The 13,473-nt window shown below is 40.1% G+C and overlaps 1 long non-coding RNA gene across 2 annotated transcripts in view; it reads right to left on the reverse strand.

Annotated features, from left to right (window-relative positions):
- Positions 1-12,627, reverse strand: part of LOC138756200 (uncharacterized) — a 38,323-nt gene extending 25,696 nt beyond the window's left edge. Inside the window, exons 1-3 of one of the 2 annotated variants that reach the window (XR_011352851.1) lie at positions 12,468-12,627; positions 7,588-7,690; positions 4,380-4,471 (exon numbers count right to left, since the gene is read on the reverse strand). This is a non-coding gene — a long non-coding RNA (uncharacterized lncRNA). Of the gene's footprint in view, positions 1-4,335; positions 4,472-7,587; positions 7,691-12,467 lie in introns of those variants that run through there. The other variant, XR_011352850.1, reaches the window with a different exon arrangement.
- Between the last annotated feature and the right edge of the window lie 846 nt (positions 12,628-13,473).

Consider the following 13,473-nt stretch of genomic DNA (forward strand, 5'->3'; position numbering starts at 1 on the left):
TGGCAATACTTCATATTGGAGCTTGTGTCAATTCAATTCAGTCATACAAGGATATGAAGCAAGAATTCCCCACAGTCTTCCAAGGAGTAGGAAAGCTGAAAGGTCGACAATTGAAGCTAGCGGTAGATGAAACGGTCAAACCCAAGGCACAACCAATGCGCCGAACTCCGTTTGGACTTTGTGGGAAAGTCGAAGCCAAAATTAAAGAATTGATCGAACAAGACATTATTGAACCGGTGGAACATTCGACACAATGGGTCAGTCCCGTAGTGATTGTGCCCAAACCAAAGGGTGACATAAGACTATGTGTTGACATGAGAATGGCCATGAAGCTATAATTAGAGAACGACACACTATACCAACAGTGGAGGAAATACTTCAAGAACTAACTACCAGCAAGGTATTCTCAAAAATTGATCTGAAATTAGAGCTGGATCCAGGTTCCCGAGATGTAACAACATTTGTGACTCACTGTGGATTGTATCATTACAAGAGACTATCATTTGGAATTAATGCAGCTTCGGAGATCTACCAGTATGAAATCCATCGAGTGATTCAAGGCATTCCTGGAGTTGCCAACATTTCTGACGACATCATAGTCCATGCACCAATGAAGGAAGAGCATGACAAACGGTTGAGGCGTGTACTATCTAGACTACAGGAGGCAGGCCTTACCGTGAATGGAAACAAGTGCCAGTTCGGTGTGTCAGAAATGGACTTCATGGGACACAAACTTACACAGGAAGGACTAAACCCTGCAGAGGCCAAGGTGAAAGCTATTGCAGAAGCACGTGCACCTCAGAACGCAACAGAGGTGAGGAGTTTCCTGGGATTGGTCAACTTTTGTGCAAAGTTCATTCCTAATTTCGCTACAGTGGCAGAACCACTAAGGAAACTAACCAGGAAAGGTGTACCATTTCATTTTGGATCTGAGCAGAAGAAAGCGTTCACAGCGCTGAAGCAAAGCCTGACAGATGCAAAAACTCTTGGATATTACGACCCGGTGGCATCAACCAAAATCATAGCGGATGCCAGCCCAGTTGGTTTAGGAGCCGCGTTGGTCCAGATGCATGATGGAGGACCAAGAATCATTGCCTATGCCAGCAGATCGTTATCAGATGTGGAAAGAAGATACTCTCAGACAGAGAAAGAAGCACTCAGACTTGTATGGGCCTGTGAGAGGTTCCATGCATATTTATACGGCATTGAATTTGAACTCATCACAGATCATAAGCCATTGGAGGTGACCTATGCACCTAGATCCAAACCATGTGCCAGAATAGAAAGATGGGTACTCAGACTACAACCCTACAAATATAAAGTAATCCACATTGCAGGGAAAGCAAACATTGCAGATCCGCTGTCCAGATTGGTGGAGGATGGTGGTCCACAATCCAAGTCAGAATTGGGAACAGAAACAGAGAGCTTTGTACGCTTCGTAGCTATTCAGTCGACACCGAAAGCTGTTACTACGAAGGAAGTCGAGAGAGAATCCGAACGTGATCCAGAACTCATGGAAGTAAGAGAATGCATACAGAGTGGACAATGGGACAAGTGTACTCACAAGGCTTACATTCCCATTAGAGACGAACTTTGTTGCATCGGACAGTGTGTATTAAGAGGTTGCAGATTGGTGATACCGCAAAGATTGAGACCGAAGATGGTATCCTTAGCGCATGAAGGCCACCTAGGCATTGTTGGTACCAAAACGATTGAGGATTGCACACGCAGAAGGACAAAATTGGCGAGAAGCATTGCTATCTTATGTGGCTGTCTATCAAGCAACGCCTCATGCAACCACTGGAAAAAGTCCTGCAGAAGCATTTTTTGGGAGAAAAATCCGCACAAAAATGCCAGAAATAAAGGAAATCCGAGACGACCAGGAGATGAGGGACCACGATGCTGAAAAGAAAGGTGCAGCAAAGCTGTACACAGATTCGAAACGTGGAGCCAAGTACTCAGACATCATGCCAGGAGATAATGTTCTAGTGAGGCATGAAACTGGTGGTAAGCTAGACACACCTTATTACCATCAACCCTATACTGTTGTATCCAGAAGTGGCAGTATGGTGACAGTCAAGTCTCCGACTGGAGTCCTGTATAAGAGAAATGTCTCAGGTGTAAAAAGGTACCAGTCCAGAGATACATAGAGCGAAGAGGTTGAAAGGCCAATACGAGATGCTGAAACTGAGAGACCTGATGATGTTCCAGAGGCAGTTACCAGCACTCCTGATGAAGTGACTAGAGCGCCAGAAACACCCGAAGCCGTGGCGAGCAGTATTTCCGTCACTGAGAGTGAACAACCGAGAAGCGACGACAATATCGCAGGCAGGCCGAAACGAAACCGGAAAGTGCCCAAACAATACGAAGAATTTGTGCCATAGTTTTAATAAGAACTTTGGGACAGTATTTTAATCTTATATCGTAAAGTGCATGTATGAGTGCTGTAGGAAGTAAATTTTATGTAGTTGAGTTATAGTATTACCATTAGTTACGATGTTTGTATGTTTCCGAGGGATATTGGTAAGTGAAGGTAAAGTTTATTTCTGATTAAAGGAGGGATGTCATGATAATGAATATGTATGAGATGTACCGGATGTCACGTGGTATGAGAGGGAGATAAGAGCACAAGCAGGAGAACAAAGGAAACTGGAAAATAAAGACTCGGAGAAGTTTACCTGATAAAACTTGTGTTTGATGTTTTATTAACTTCACATTTTGGGCCACAAATGTGACAGTTTGAGCAACACCTTTGCAGAGACAGCAATCAGGACCGGTGTTTGAATCCTGCACAGTCAGTAAGGAGTCTGTACACTCTCCCCATGACTGCTTTCGTCAGGGGGCTTTGGTTTCCTCCCACCATTTGAAATGTACCGGGGTGTAGGTTAATTGGGTGCAAATTGGGTGGCATGAACACGTGAGCTGTTATCATTCTATCTGTCTAAAATTTAAATTTAAACTGACAGCATGAGCATCTCCTACACCTTGAATTTCAATAGCATGATACATCTTTCCACCTGCCAAAAAATGAGAGCGGTGCAGGCAAAGTCAGAGCTCTGCCCAGGGTCCTGGAGTGTGAGCTAGAATGTCATTTACTGAGGAGATATCTTCAGCCAAGCAGATAGTGTAGGACTCAAGTGACATCAGGGTCAAGTTGCTACAGTGGGTCTTGCTTTCATTTCCTGAAGGACATAAATGGTTCAGTTAGATTCTTGTCATGATCCAGTCTTTTTTTTCCTTGGTGCCAATCAAGATGTGATTAGTTCCCTGAATTCATCTTCTCAGCTCTTTGTAGGGGAATTTGAAGGAAGGTGGTCCATTATGTCAGCACACAAATGTCCAATATGTTGCCAAAATTTGTCACTTCCATCCTGTGGAATTCTGATAATGTTTGCTACCTGCAAATCACATGAATTCTCCGCTCTCAATTTTTGCAAAAAATTCATACCCCTCCTTGAAATTACTTGATTTTCAAGAATGGGGAAATGGAGCACAATAGGTTACACTTGAAATTCTTATTCCCAGTTAGAATCCAGCTTGCAGTCCCCCTTCATTAATTGGGAGGCTAGCATCAGGCAATACATGTTATGGAGTTCCCCTTTCAAATTGCTATTCTTCACTATTACGATGGACCTAATCATAAGATTGAAGCAATCAATCATCCTGAATTCGCCACAAATTTTCACATAAAGTGCTTCATTATTTTACTTCTTTCCTTGAATATTTGAAAGACTATCATTGTGAATGGTATTCAGAGATTATCCATACATTTTAGCTATAGATTTTTCAGTCAACTATGTCATTGATCGGCCATTCTTCCTAGGTAAATATTACTTTTAAAGTCATTGCATTATACAGCAAACCCATTCTTTATTACAAAAATATCATAAATCTTCCTTCGGGCTATCAAACATTTTATAGAGTCGGTAACAGAGAATCAAATGTTATACAATAATTCTGTGAATCTCAGCATTTGCAGCAAAATCCAAATAAGATGCTAGCTGTGCAGAGTTAGTCCACTGATCACTGGGTGCTGATCTTTCTACATTGATAGGATGTTAGCCATATCAGCAGCAGGAGGAAGTTCAGAACAGCTGCAATGATGTGTGACTGACAGTTGTCCAGTTTTTGCACCTTGATACTTGTCGCTGGAAACAGGTCAAATAAGTCATCCTGTTACTGGTCATGAGAACATGCCAGTAGATTTACAATTATGATAGAGACATTAGAGACAGCAGATGGAATTATCAACATTTTGCATTGAAGGGTTTTGACCCAAAATATTAACATTTCATTTATCCCCTCCACAGATATTACTTGGTCTGTTTAGTTCCTCCAGCAGATTGTTTATTACTCTCTAGTTCCTTGGCATGTTATACCTGCAATAGAAAGTCTTCCTTGTTCAGCTCTGTGGTGAGCAAGTGTTCAGGAGGGAGCAATATCCATTGCATCACAAAAGCAAACCAATGTGCTGAAACAGAGATAAAAAGAGAATCATGTTCATCTACTAATAATGCCCATTTTCCTCATGTCCTAATCCATGGCTTAGATCTATTCCATAATGGACTATAGCATCATTTAATGAGTGTAAGTGGTTTTGGATTATTCCACATCAAGTTTGGGAGTTCAATCCAAAAGCATGGTACATCAATTCAGAATCAGAATCAGAATCAGGATTTATTGTCATGAGCAAGTCATAAAATTCGATGCTTTGCAGTAGCATCAAAGTGCAAACATACATATTATAATCATCTTATGTCATTACTATAAAAAAAGTAAATTAATTATAACAATAACAGTGAATGAAAAGTTAGGCAGTGTCTTTGGTTCACTGATTATTCAAGAATCTGACGGCAGCGGGGAAGAAGCTGTCCTTGTGCTGCTGAGAGCTCGTCTTTAGGCTCCTGTACCTTTTTCCTGATGGTAGCAGAGTGAAGAGGGCATGGCCTCAGTGGTGGGGGTCTTTGAGGATAAAGGCTACTTGTTAAAGTCACCATCTCATGAAGATGACCTCAATGGAGTGAAGTCTGTGGCCTTCAGATTTGCAGGCCGAGTTAACAAGCCTCTGAAGTTTCTTCTTGTGCTAAGAGTCGGTGTCTCCAGACCAGGCAGTGATGCAACCAGCCAGAATGCTCTCCACGGTACACATACAGAAGTTTACAAGAGTCTTCAATGACGTACCAAACTGCCTCAGACCCCTCACAAAGTATAACCGATGGCAAGACTTTGTGATTGCATTAACGTGGAGGCTCCAGGACCGATCCTTAGACAAATTTACACCCAGGAATTTGAAGTTATTCACCCTCTCCACTACTGAACCCTCAATGATCACTGGGTAATATTCCCCTGACATTCTATTGCAGTTCACAATCATCTTCTTGGTTTTGCTGACATTGAGTGCAAGGTTGTTGTGGCTACGCTACTTAATGAGCTGATCTATCTCCCTCCTCTATGTTTCCTTTGTAATTCTGCTGAAATCTGTGGTGTCATCTACAAACTTGCAGATGGCATTTGAATTGTGCCTGACTTCACAGTCATGGGTATGTAATGAGTAGAGCAGTGAGCTAAGCACGCATCCTTGGGGTGCACCTGTGTTGACAATCAGTGAGGAGAAGACATTGTTTCCACTTAGAACTCACTGTGGTCTTTCAATGAGAAAGTCAAGGATCCAGTTGCAGAATGGGGTTCAGAGACCTGAAATCCTCTGTGCAGAAGGCAAATTAAACCTTCTGTTGATTATTATTTACCAGATTGGTGAATTGTTAATCATGCCTTCGTGAAATATGTAAAAGAAAGGTGGATATAAAAAGAATATCAATAAAAATTGTTCAGAATTCCCAATGTTGCTCTAATTGGCTCAGTCTAGATGGATTGCAATTCCAAACTGAGTTTGCATCAGGTGTTGGGAATTCAGATAGAGATGTGCCTTTACGTGGACCTATGAAAGATAAAACTGTACAATTGAGCATTTGGCTCATAATGCCTACACCAATTATTTGTTTTTCATGGATCAGATATTAGCAAATAGCACAAAAAATAGCTGTTTTTTTTAAATCTCTGGGTTTTTAGTTGTCACAATTTATTGAAGTTTATTCTCAGCCAACCATGCATTAACCAGAACCAAGATCAAATTATGGTAGGCTCAATACCATATTAAGTGATACGTAAGTTGGATCAATGTATAAATCAATCCTCCGTTCTAGAGAACTTCAGTCTTAGAAATGTACTCTTCTTCTTTTAAAGAACAGTTTGTATTTTTCCCTCCATAGACTTCAGATAATTATCTTTTAAAACCCTATTCATTCCAACAGTTAATGTGGTTTTGTTTCATAATTCCCTCCTTCAAATTAATTTTAATAAGTGAAGGAGCAGCATGAAAATAAATGTTGAATTTTACCCAGCTTAATTTGATTAAATGAACACATTTAAATGAATAAATGACCCAAATGAAGAGGCAGATGGATGGGGAAGTAAATTTGCAGATGACTCTAAGGTTGGAAGAGTTGTGGATGGAGACAATAGAGACAGGATGTAGAGTTGGGCAGAAAAGTGGTGGATGGATTTAAATCTGAATAAGTGTGAGGTGATGCATTTTGGATGGAGTAACCAGAAGGCTGAGTATAGGGTTAATTGTTGGTTACTTAAGAGTGTGGATGAACAGAGGAACCTTGGGATGTAAACCATATATCTCTCAAGGTCGCTGTACAGGTCAATAGGTTAGCTAAGAAGGCCTATGGGATGCTGGGATTCATTAATAGGGGGATTAAATTCAGAAATAGAGAGGTCATGCTGCAACTCTTCAAATCTTTGGTAAGACCACTCTTAGAGTATAATGTTCATTTCTAGTCACCTCATTATTGGAAGAATGTGGAAATTGTAGAGAGGGTGCAAAGGATATTTAGCAGAATTTTGCCTGGGTTGGGAAACAAGTCTTATGATGCAAGGTTAGCAGAACTAGGACTTTTCATTTTGTAACATAGAAGGATGGGAGGAGACTTGATAGAGATCTACAAGATTATGAGAGGCATAGATAGGGAGAATAGCCAGTACCTGTTTTTCAGGTCAGGATCAGTAACTATTAGTACAAAGTTAAGGGAGAGAAGTTTAGGGGAGACATCAGGGTTAAGGTTTTCACACAGAAAGTTATGGGTGCCTGGAATCCCTTGCTGGGGATGGTGGTGGAGGCTGAAATTTTGGGGGGCATTTAAGAGACTCTTAGACACATAGAGAAAGAAAAATAGAGGGTTATGGGGTAGGGAACTTGATGAAGGGGCTCAAGCTCAAAACATTGGTTATGTATCTTTATCATTATAATATAAAGTATGTTGTTTGAACAGCTGAGTTTCTCCAGATTTGTGGTTTTACAATAGTAATGATGTCCAGAGTGTAGATAACTGCCTCCTCTATTCACTTTTTAACCCATTCAAAAGAAAACACCAAACAAGTTAACTTGCATATTTTTATGTTGCTTTCCTGAAATTATTCACATGCACAGCTCACAGAAATATTGCTGATTATGCAAATTTTTCAAATAGCTTATACATCTCTGCCAGTTATTATTTCTATTGAGGTTATGAAAAAGTTCACCTAAAGCCTGCTTTATCTGATGCATCCTCCTTTTCAATTGTGGATACTTCAAAAGCCATTATCATCATCCATTCTCTAGTTCACGATATCTTGGATTTCTTTTCTAGGAATAATTTCTGTGGTAAACAACTACAAACCAAAGACTGTTTGCATTTTGACACATAGCCACTGATATTGACATCAATCGTGATAATTTTGGCTGAGAGTTAAAATGTAAGCCCACTAATATTGTCAGTTGGAATAAATGTACTGAACCCTGTCCAGAAACTCAGTACGTTTCTTCCAACCTTTCCTCTCTCCCACCCTCCTTTTGGGAAGGAAGAATTCCTTCCTCAATAGAATGTGGCCCATTTTGTAAAAAAACTTGTTCTTTCCCCATACTTTTGCAAAATAACAGTTGTACATGATAGGAGGGCAGGATTAACCATGGATAGGTCAGATGGTGTAAAGTTGGGCAGCAATTCTTTTAGCAGGATACCTGTTTACATTTGATAACTTTAAAATCCACACATCCATCATTCTTGTTCACTGTCAAACTTAATGGACCACCATTTTTATTGGTGTATACATAAAATCTACGGCAGAAAACTTTGAGCAATCGCCAACAAGAAATAAAATTAATTACCAAAGAAAATGATGTTTTTCTCATATCTAAATGAAACAAGCAAAGCTACTTCCAGCGCAAAGCAATGATAAGCAAATAAGCATGCAAAAGCTGCTCTGTCAGCATCTCACCCACTGCAGGTTGCATCCTTTTTCAATTGACTGGATTATCTCCCTTGACTTCATGCTAAAGTGCCCTTGCTTGTAGGTGGCATTTATGTTTCAATTTGGTACACATTGCCAGACACAACAAATTGTTAATCTTTATGAACATTGACAATATCCTGCAGTGGTGCTAAAGATCTGTACAACAAAATTGCCAATTGCCAAGCTTGGCTATCCTTGCGCAGCTATGGAATGTATCCAGCAATGTGACAACAATTTAGTTTTATGTATTCTGCTTGACTGCTAGATTTAACCTGGCCAATTGTCCCTCATCATCTTACTCTTAATCAGTAGGAAAAAAATGGAAGGAATTGGAATGAAACAGCAGAGCTCCCCATATCCATGCTGTTCATGACATGCCTATCTGAACTAATCACATCTCTCAGCACTTGGTCCATGACCTTTCATGCCTTGAAGCCTTAAGTTCTTGTCTAGATACTTTCTAAATTTTGTTAGTGTTTCATCTTTTATTGGTATTGGTATGTGTGAGTTCTTAAACAAGGAAAAGGTTCTTTAATTTATAGTTGTTGTAAGAAGCCACCATGAAGCTCCATTATAGATCTCTCATACAGCAGTCTCCCTGTCTGTGTGATCCCCCTGCTGGCAGCTAAATGTAATCAAACGGGAATTATGATCCTTAAAACATTGCTAGTAGCAATGCAAACATGATCACTATCATTACATCTCCCTTTCTTAAAACAAAAGTAGCTTAATTTTAACTAACATGTTTTCTTTATATAACTCTGCAAATTTAATTTTAACAGCAGGAACTTACATTTTCATTTTTATCAACATTGCTAATGTTTTTTTAAAATTGATTTGTGTGTTCACATTTACATACACTAAAACTTGAAGATCAAATAAGATCTATAAAAGGAGTCTTTAAATTAGGTCAATGAGTCTCTTAGGAGGATTCATGTCCTCCTGATTGATTGACCTTAAATCTGAGTTGTTGCCTTGTGATAGTACAGATTCTATCACCATGTGTATATGTACAGATTGTAGTGTAGGATGACTGTGATTGGCTGAGAGCGTAGGCACACCTACTGGCAGGTCTTAAAGGATTGCTCCTAGCCAGACCAGGTCATACTGGACTGGTTGACCTATATGTGATATGCTCCAGTCTTTTTTGTTAATAAAAGCCTTGGTTTGGATCAACAAGTCTTTGGTTCTTTCGACGCACTCTACATGCCTCTAATAATGTCTTCTCAGCTGTGTATTCTGGTTCTTCAACTGTATCCACCTTTCCATCTACTGTGGCTGGTCCCATTTGAAGATCTTGACAATTTCTTCGCAGAACAGCTCCTTCATCAGTCTGAATGGTGTATAATTTTGGTTGGACTTCACTAAGGACAGTTCCTTTCAGAATCCATAAGTTTGTTTTGTCTTTTAGCCTTTCTTGGTCACCAGTGTAGAGTTCCGATAGGCTTTTTTGTTCCTCTGTCAAAGTAATACTTTTGCTTTTCTTTCTGTTCTTTGAACTTCTTCCCTTTCTCTCTCTTTTTTGTTTTTAGGAGGTTCTCCTGAATGGGTAGGTTTCATCTTAGCCTACATCCCATAAGGAGTTGTGGTGATGACATACCACACTTGAGCGGCATTGTGCAGTATACTAGCACGCTCTGGTAGAAGTCTGTCCATTGTCTTTTGTCTTGTAGATCAGTCTTTTCACTGTCTGTAACAATTTTTACAATAGACAGTTGGACTGTGGAAAGTGAGGACTTGACGTGGTGTGTACAAAGTCCCACTCTTTGGCAACATGTCAGTATTTTGAATTGCAAAACTGTGCCCAATTGTCTGTGAAGACCTCGCTTGCCACGCTTTGTCTAGAAAATATGGCTTTCATATCTTTTTTTACAGCGTCTGCAGTGGTTGTGTTCAGTTTACACACCTCTGGATACAGGGAATAATATTCTGTTACTACAAGATAGTCCTTCCCTTGACATTCAAATAGGTCAGCACCTAACTTCTGGTAAGATCTGCATGGTGCTGGGTGTGGCTTTAGTGGTTCTGCAAGATTGCTTGCTTGATATTTCTGCATATTGTACAGTTTTACACTTCATTTGCTATATCATTGTTGATTCTTTGCCAGTACACCTGTTGTGCTCTTTTCTTACACATTTCCATTTCGAGATGTCATCCCTGGATCCTTTTTAGCATCTCTTTTCTCAGACTCTTTGCAATAGGATTTTACTTTCTTTGCAGATGATGTCTTCAACTTCTGATAGTTCTGCACTGCAGTTGCAGAACTCTGAAACATCAGATGAGCAGACCTGCTTCATGTTGGCCCATCCATCCAAGATGTTTTTTTTCTCAGTTGTCTCAGTGTTACATCTCTGTTTGTCTCTGACTTTATGAGCTCCATTTTTGCATCTGATATGCGCAGTGCAGTTGTGATCATATCTATGAAGGTGTTTGCGGGCCCTCTAGTGTCAAAAGTTCTAGACAATGTGCCTGCTGTGTAAATTAGCTTAGCTGGAGTGTACGTCACATTCAGTGTTTAACATTGCAGCCTAATCATCATTCTTTGTATTCTAAGTGGACATTCATTTAATGGCCTTTGGAACAATGCAATCAAGGGCTATGGCCAATCTCTACATTGTTTGCTTGTCTTGATACAAACTGATGAAATCTTTCACAGGTGTATGTAATGTTGAGCAGCTCTTTTTCAATTTGGGAATATCCTGTCTCTGCGTCTGTCACTGAGCGTGATACATATGCAATAGGTTGCCAGTCACCATATTTTTGCAGAAGAACTGCACCAAGCCTACTCTGTGATGCTTCTGATCTCGCTGGGCCATAAAACTTAGATACACTACACTCTGTCCCCTCTTCCAGATTATGAACAGTTGCAGTCCCAGTGCCGACCCCTGGAGTACCCCACTCACCACTGATTGCCAACCAAAAGAACACCACCTTCTCTCCGCTTTCTATTGGGTTACCCAAGCTCTATCCATCACCCCTAACTCTACAAGTCCTTATTTTATGTACGTCTTTAATGTGGCAACTTCTCGAACACTTTCTGGAAATCCAGGTAAGCTCCGTTTAGCTGCTCCTCTCTATCTACCGTCCTCAAAGAACTCAATAACTTTGTCAAACAGGACCTGCTTTTGCTGAATTTCTACTGCCTCTGCTTGGTGGATCCATTTTCTCTAGATGCCTCGCTACTACTTCTTCAATTATAGTTTCAAGTATTTTCCCAACTATAGATGTTAAACTAACTGGCCTTCAGTTCCCTACCTTTTGCATATATCCTTTTTTGAATAGTGTTGTGACATTTACCTTCTTCCAATCTGCTGGGATCTACCCAGACTCTAGAGATTTTGGGGAAATTATCACCAAAGACTCTACCATAACTTCTGTCATTTCTATGAAGTACTTTGGGATTCATTCAATCAGGATCGGGGGACTTATCTATCATTAGACACTCAAGTTTTCTCAGTACCCTCTCTTTAGATAGTATTACATCCTCACCTCTCATCATATCCATGACATCTGTCTTTGGTATGGTTGATGTGTCCTCCACCATGAAGACCAACATAAAATAGTAATTAGAATCTTCAGCCATTTCCTTATTACCCAATATCAATTTCCCCTTCTCATTCTCTAAAGGACCAACCTTCACTTCATCTACCATTTTGGACTTTATATAATTATGAACACTTTATAGTCCATTTTTATATTTTGAGTTTCTTTTTTTATAGCCTACCTTCTGTTTTTTTATGCTTGCTTTGCAGTTCTTAGTTTCCCACTGCCTTTGGTGACTTTATATACATAAGCTTTTAAACTGTTGCCTTCCTGTATTTCCTTAGTTATCCAAGGCTGGTTATACCTATCCTTATTGTTCTTGCTTTTAACTGGAAATATACTTTTGTTGAGCACCATGAAAATCGCTTTGAAAGTCTTCCCCTGTTTCTCAACCAACCCTCCATACAGCCTATGTTCCCAATCTACTCTGACCAACTTCTCCCTCATCCTCTTGTAGTTTCCATTGATTAGGCATCATACATGGATTTTAGATGGAACTATTGTACCCTCCATTTGTATGAGAAACTCAATCATACTGTGATCACTCTTTCCAAGATGAACTCTAATTACAAGATCACTAATTTTACCTTTCTGATTGCACAGGACTGAACCCCAGATAACATATTTCCTTGTAGGTTCAGTAAAATATTGTTCAAAAATTCCATCAAGTATGCATTCTATGGAGTCCTCTTCAAGGTTGCCTTGACCAATCTGATTTACCTAGTTAATTCATACACTCATACTCAGTGTATGCTAATGTCCCCCATGATAACTGCTGTTCCATTGTTACATGTCTCCAATATGCTTGGTTTATTGCCTGTGCCACTGTAATGTTATTACTGGGTGGCCTATAGACAACTCCCACTAGTAATTTTTCCCCCTTTTCTATTCTTAATCTCTACCCAGATGGAGTCAACATTTTGTTCCTTAAATCTTGCATCATCTCTCACTACTTCCCCCACCTTCCATACCTTCCTTCCTGTCCTTCCATATTGCTTGATCTCTTTGGATATTTAATTTCCAATCCTTTCCACCCTGTGGGCCTTCAAATAAAGTGCCGTTATATTCACTGTGCTTTTAAAATCTGGTTATCTTTTCTCTTGACATTTATACATATTACTCTTATTTTATAAGAGTAGAGCCTCTGCATCCAATACATCTTCCATAAATGCTTCCAACTACATCGTGATCCCACTACTAGACACATCTTCCCCTCTCCTCCTTCCATAGGGACCATTCCCTCTCTGACTCCCTCGTGAATTTATCCCTCCCCACCAATCGCCCCCTGGCACCTTCCTCTGTGGCTGCAGGAAGTGCCACACCTCCTCCTTCACCTCCATTTGGGGCCACAAACAATCCTTTCAAGTTGAGCAACACTTCACGTGTATCTACGGCACATCTACTGCTCCCTTCATGTTCTTCTCTACATTGGAAAGACTGGATGTAAACTAGTAGATCGCTTCACTGAGTATCTTCGCTCTATCTGCATCAGTGACAGGGAACTCCAGGTGGTCAACCACCTCAATTCCACACTTTATTCCCATGCTCAAATGCCTGTACATGGGCTCATGTACTATTCGATCTGTAAATGAG

The sequence above is a fragment of the Narcine bancroftii genome, chromosome 3 (assembly GCF_036971445.1).
Source record: "Narcine bancroftii isolate sNarBan1 chromosome 3, sNarBan1.hap1, whole genome shotgun sequence".
NCBI classification, from domain to species: Eukaryota; Metazoa; Chordata; class Chondrichthyes; order Torpediniformes; family Narcinidae; genus Narcine; species Narcine bancroftii.